This window comes from Octodon degus, unplaced genomic scaffold (assembly GCF_000260255.1).
Source record: "Octodon degus isolate 3935 unplaced genomic scaffold, OctDeg1.0 scaffold00008, whole genome shotgun sequence".
Lineage (NCBI taxonomy): Eukaryota > Metazoa > Chordata > Mammalia > Rodentia > Octodontidae > Octodon > Octodon degus.
Window position 1 is genome coordinate 3,152,536 of NW_004524584.1, and position 6,334 is coordinate 3,158,869.

The following is a 6,334-nucleotide window of genomic DNA, read 5'->3' on the forward strand; positions in this document are numbered from 1 at the left end:
CCTCCTCCTTCTCATCCTCCGCCTCCTCTTCCTTTTTCTCCTTCTTCTTTGGACACTAGTCTTATTGCATAAGATCCATCCCTTATGATCTCAACCTTAATGACTTCTTTAAAGGTCTTCTTTTCAAATACAGTATTAGGGCTGCAATATATAAAGCGGGGTGGCATAATTCAGTCCATCACACAAAGGATAGGCAAAGAGATTTTCTGTAGTAAGTTCTACTAAATTCTGCTAGGGATGTAGTGAGACTTCTTTAGAGTCTCCTATCAAAGAAAATGTGTCAGCCATACCTAGGGCCATTGGCAAACCTGTGTATGGAAAGCCATGTCTTTTAACTAGCTGATGGTGTCTGTTAACACTCAAGCTGACCAGGCAAGGTGGAGCATGGCTGTAATCCCAGCATTCAAGAGGCTGAGGCAAGAGGGTCATTGCAAGTTCAAGACCAGCCTGGGCTATAAAGTGAGTTCAAATCCATCCTGAACTGCACAGTGAGACCTTGCCTCAAAAAGCCAACAAAAATAAAAAAAGATAAGAAATGAAACCCACTCAGGCTGTCATAGAGAAGAGCCCCAGAGAGGGATGCTACATGACAATGTCATAGTTTGATGCTTGAGATGCATAATCAGAAATGATAGAACATGAATTTCTCAGGTTTTAGAAACTTGAGTAACTCCTCCACCCCCAACCTCTCTTGGAATTGAACTCGAGGTGTTAGTACCAATCTACTTACTACCCTGTATGAGACAGGGTCTTGCTAAGCAGAGTGGGCTAAAACTCATGATCTTCCTTCTGCCTCCCTGAGGGCTGGAGTTACAGGCATGCAGCATCGAGCACAGCTAGAACTCCTATTGCTATTTCGCACAGAGGATCTCTCCATACTGCATTCAAATTCTGCTCTTGCAGGAGGAATCTCCAGTTCTCTGGTACCTGGATCTTGGACAAGAATGCCTGGGTGCTGTCCGGTGACCAGAGACAGTTCAGGGAAGTCATATCTTACTGCGTGACTAAACTGACATTTAGGTGGTTATAACAATTTCATTGTAAAACATTAGTTTGACAAAAAGTTAAGACCCACTCTGGTGAAAGGATCATGGTTAGGAAGGGACTAGTTGGCTGGAGAAGAGAAAAGGGATCTAAACCCCATCTCAAGTGGACAGAGGTGAATAAATTCTCATTTTTGCTAGAAGATAATCAACAAATCACTCCCCAAACCAAAATATGAATTGGCAAATCTCATATGTTGTTAAGAATATTGAGATAGGGCTCGGGAGATAACTCAGTGGGATAAGTGCTTACCTGGCAAGCACAAGGTCCTGAGTTCAATCCCTGGTACCACTACCAAAAAAAAAAGCATATTGAGATAAACCCCAAAATAATCAGGCAACACAGAAGGAAATAGTTACAAAGAGAAAGAATGTTTTATCTTTTAAAATAATATAGAACAAGTTTACAGCTCAATTTTTGGCATTTGTAATTTTGATTAAAACATAAATAAAAATTTTAAAATGAAAGTAAATCATGCAATGCAATAATCTATTTCATTATATTCTAAGATGACCATTTGGAAGAGCCTTTGGCTGACTCAGACACAGCAGCAGTAATAGAGCAGCAATAATGTGACAATACCCAGCCATTAACAATCGCTAAGAAAGCTCATTCATTCAGAAAGCATTTACTGAGAATCTGCTATGTGCCAGGCCATGGTATTTGTGATTAAAGCTCTTGCTTTTGTGGATTTTATAGTCTAGTGGAGTAATAAAAAAACATGTGACCAAGCTGGGAAGATAGCTCATAGCTCAATGGTCTAAGTGCCTGCCTGGAAAGGGCAAGGACCAGGGTTTGATCCCTCATACTGCAAGTTGTGCAACTCTGGGTAGACTGTGTCAGTTACTGAAACCTGGCATGGTGGTGCACCCCTGTAATCCTAGTGCTGGGGAGGCTGAGACAGGAGGATCACTATGAGGCTGAACTATGTAGTGAGACCTTGTACCAAATAAATAAATAAATAAATAAATAAATAAATAAATAATTCCTTCTGACCAAATAAATAAATTACTTCTTATAAAGTCAGGCATTTGATAACACCCAAGAGTAATGATTATTCAGACTGGATAGTCTGACAAGGGTTCTTGAAAGAAGAAAGGTTTGGCTCAGGCTCAAAGGGGTAGGTAAGGGGTCAGAACATCCCTTGTGACAAACTAGGAGTGGACTCCTTGTTCACCTGGCTCCACACTTGACCACCTCAAAATGAAACATTCTTTTCTGTGAAACTCATTGTTCTGAGGAAAATGTACTGGCTTGGTAAAGACATTGAGGAGATGGGGCTGCATGGAGCAACACCACATCTCCACTGTCTCTCTGCACTGACCTTGAGGCTGGGTGCAGAATGATAGGTGCTATTATCCTCCTTCATGGAGGTGGAAAGTGAGGCCCAGGAGCAGAGCAGTTACTCTTTTCAGCCATATCTGAACACTGTGAGCCCAGCCAGCATCTGCTGGGTTCTCAGCCTGCAGCATCTGGAGGGGGACAGAGATGTCAGTGAACCAGCTGTGATGAGCCTGCCTTCTTGGATCCTCAATTGCTTTTTCGGAAAGCTCTCTCCATACATCTCAGCCTACTGGTGGTTCATCCAGCAGAAGAAACTGGATTTTAACATTGAGAACATCATAGATGGGCAAAGGACATAGGTAATGTATACAGAAATTAATATGGTTACTAAACAGATGTGAGGGTATGCAGTCAACCTGGCTGGTCATCAGAGAAATGCATTTCCACCTCTTAAAGGAACAGCAATAACACGGGGGGAAAAGTCTGTTTTCTCTTCTCTGGGTGCAGCTCTCCTGCTGTGGACCCTTATCCTGTGAGAATGAACTCCTGTTCCAAATTTGTTTTCACCTGCTTCTTGGTCAGGAGCATCTCTTAGCTGCTGAGCCAGCTGGGGTCCGTAGTAGTGCTGTGCGAAAGAGAGACACTGATGGATGAGACTCCAGCAGCTTGACAGTGCCTCATTCCCAGACCTGAACCGTCCTGAGCCAGAGCTTCCAAATCAGCACCATTCATGGGACAGCAGCCAAATTCATTGTTGCCAGGGCTTCCACAGCTGGGGGGCTGAGCCTGGGACTGGTACTGAGACTGCATTTGTGAACCTCATCATTGGTTATCCCAGGAACCCTTCTTTGGAGCAATAACTCTTCTACACCATTCTGGGCTTTGTCTCGGAGGCCCTGGGGCTCTTTCATCGATGGTAGCCTTTCTCATTCTCTGAGCTATGTGAGGGAGCCGTCTCCTCATCACACAGTTCTTTCTCCTGTTTCTCATCTGCCCCGTACTTTCTTTCCTGTATACCTCCTCAAGCAGTCTGGAAAAAGTGATAGGCTCACAGGTTGACAGAAGAAAGACAAATAAATACTGTATTAATAAGGTGGGGCAGGGGAAGCAAAATGTTCAAATGCACAGAGGTAGGAAGAAACTTGGTATATGTGTGAAGAATAGCCAGGAAGTGAGTGTGACTGGATTGTAGTCAAAAAGGGCAGGGTGCACGTGGTGGGTATGAGAGGTAGGCAAAAGCCAAATTCTGCCAGCCTCTGAAGATGTTTGTAAAGAATTAGATTTCATTTCAAACGTGATGGGTAGTCATTGGGGAATTTCCAGCAGAGCAGTATTGAGATGTGATTTACACTTTAAAAGATAAGTCTAGTTGCTGACTGAAGGCAGGATTGGGGCAGGGATGGAAAGGGAAGGCAGGAGTGGGCAGAATATAATTTACAGATTCTTGCAGAATTCTAGGCAGGATGGAGGATGGAGGTTGTGGAAGTAAAACCCAATAGGCAGATTAGGGCTGGGAATCTTAATTTAAGTGAGCTCAAAAGGGCCGCAAAGGGTGGGGGAACTTCAGAGGGAGAGGCAGAAGGAAGGAATTCTACTTCTGCAGTTGGTCTCCCCAAATTCTCAGGCTCCATTTGACATATGTGAGCAGAAGCTCTGGTCAGGGGCAGTAGAGGGACCTGAATGATTATACAGGGAATAAAGACTTGCCAAATTGCTTTAAACTCAGCCCATCTCCATCCTGGCTTTCACCACACTTGACGGAAACATGTAACTGAGCTTGTAAATAACTGCTTGGAGGCAGAGCTGGGAATTACGCCCCTCTAGACAGCTATTCAGTGACTGAGAGAATAGGGCTCACTTGCTGTAATGCTATGCATTAAAAAGCACTTATGCTGCTAAAACTAGCATTAGAATTGCACATAAACACTGCTGTCACGCTTTCAATGGGACTCTGGAGTCCAAGGAGACTCTCAGAGTCTGCAGGGGGAGAAAAGCCATCTCAGGCAGTGTGAGGATCTCTCCCCCACAGCCCACTGAGCAGCACCACCTCTTCCCTGTGAAGAATCTCCTCCAGAAATTCAGAGAAAAATGATCTTATTTCTAAGCCAAGATTAAACTGGACCCACACTGCATGAAGATAATGGGGCCTTCTCAAGAAGAGAAATGAAACTAAGGCATAAAAATATATCTAGTCCCATGGAGGAAAGAGGGGATGGTCTCAGTGATTTGGGGGGTCACATGGGATAGCAGACACAGTGTCCAAGACACAGCAAGCTATGACTGAATGGGTGAATGCATGAATGGCTATGCAGTTCTGGTGGTCTGGTCTTACTACTGCTTTACTCATTCACCTTCTGTTTAAGCATCAAATGGCTTTTTGGATCACATCTCCAAGAGAGCTTTAAGGTTTATAGTTAGACAACCTACAATACTAACTTATGAATTTTCACTACATTTCTAGTGCATCTATTCCACATGGTAATTTATTCCCTAAAATGGTCTTAAGTTCAGAATTATCCTTGACTGAACAGCAGAAAGTGTGTTAAGATTAAGTAGGTGGCTGGAGTATCACCACTGGGCCACACTACATCCTAAGGAAATAATCGCTGGGATTAACCAAGTGCTCAGATAATAATCAACTCTCAGATTTACTGTGTTCTTAAGGAAGAGAAAAGAGATATTTTTTGAAACCTCAAGTGCCTAACTGTGGGGAAAGGATCTTGATTAAGAACACACCCTCTTCCTTCCTTTTTTCTTTTCTTTTTCCTCCTTTCCTTCATCCTAGTTGTTCTTTCCTTTTAAACAGCTTTTTTTTTCCTTTTCACAGTATTTATTGTATCTTTTAGATTCTTATACACATAGGAAATCTTGGATTACTGTTGATTTCTACTGGTCTATTAATAGGAACAGTGAATGCTTAATTTTTTCTTTTTAATATTTTTTTAGCAATTTTACATACTTATATCTGATAATCTCAACAACTAAATTAAAGAAAACAATAAACAATATAACAAACACTGTTGAATTCCTATCACCTTGCTTAGGTAAAAAATAGGTTTTTTAATACTATTTTTAATCTCTTAAAAAAAAGAACACAGCCCCATTGTGAGGCCATTTGAAACACTATGCCTAACTCCCCTTCTATAAGAAACAACCAAATTCCTACCAGCCTTGGATGCTACAAGGATAAGTGAGTCAATATATAAGGACACTGTAGTCAGGTCCAATGTTTGCAAAACTTCTTATGGGGGAGGAAAAATCAAAGTTATTTTCAAGCCCTAACATGGTTTTCCGAGGATCTTGTCACTGAACAATCCCTCAGTGGGCTTTACTGGGCATTACTTCCATGCTGACTGTTGTTTAATACATAGTGACCCATAACTGATATGTCTCTTGGACAAAGTCGAAGAACCAAACATATAAGAAGTGTAGACCTTTTAAAGAAAGGACTGGTGTCAGCTGGAAAAAAGATAGTAAGGCTCATCAAAAATTAGACACAAGTTTATATGAACCTTTACATTAAGAAGCAGTCTATTTTCCATTCATGTGAAAAAGATGCAGAAGAAAATAGAAAATGACACAGAAAATTATTATAACCTCCTAGGAAATAAGAAATAGGTTTTTTTTTTAACACAGAAGAGATGATTTATTGTACACACTTTACACTCAGCCAAAAGCGAGAACAGAAGCAGTCCAGAATGCCACAGGTCCGGGGCAAAAAAAAAAAAAAAAAAAACAAAAACAAAAAACCAGGAGACTGCTTAGTTGGAACTGGGTGGATTTCTCTTTGAGGTGGTGTTGGCAATCAGATGGCAATGAAGTTCTAATCTAGCATGCAGTCCAAAACTTGCACCAGCGTTGTCAGCCTCCAGCATTCTTTATTTCTGCTCCTTTGGCCTCCATGGGTGTACGAGCTATTTTACTTGGACCTGTGTCTCATCTTTCTTCTTTTACACTTCAGCCTGTGCATTCACTTCTTCCTCCACTTGGCTCTCATGTCACAGAG

At 41.8% G+C, this 6,334-nt stretch overlaps 1 pseudogene; it reads left to right on the forward strand.

The window, feature by feature from the left end:
• The first annotated feature begins 2,411 nt into the window (after positions 1–2,411).
• LOC111813507 lies at positions 2,412–3,274 on the forward strand (annotated as a pseudogene).
• The last annotated feature ends 3,060 nt before the right edge of the window (positions 3,275–6,334 follow it).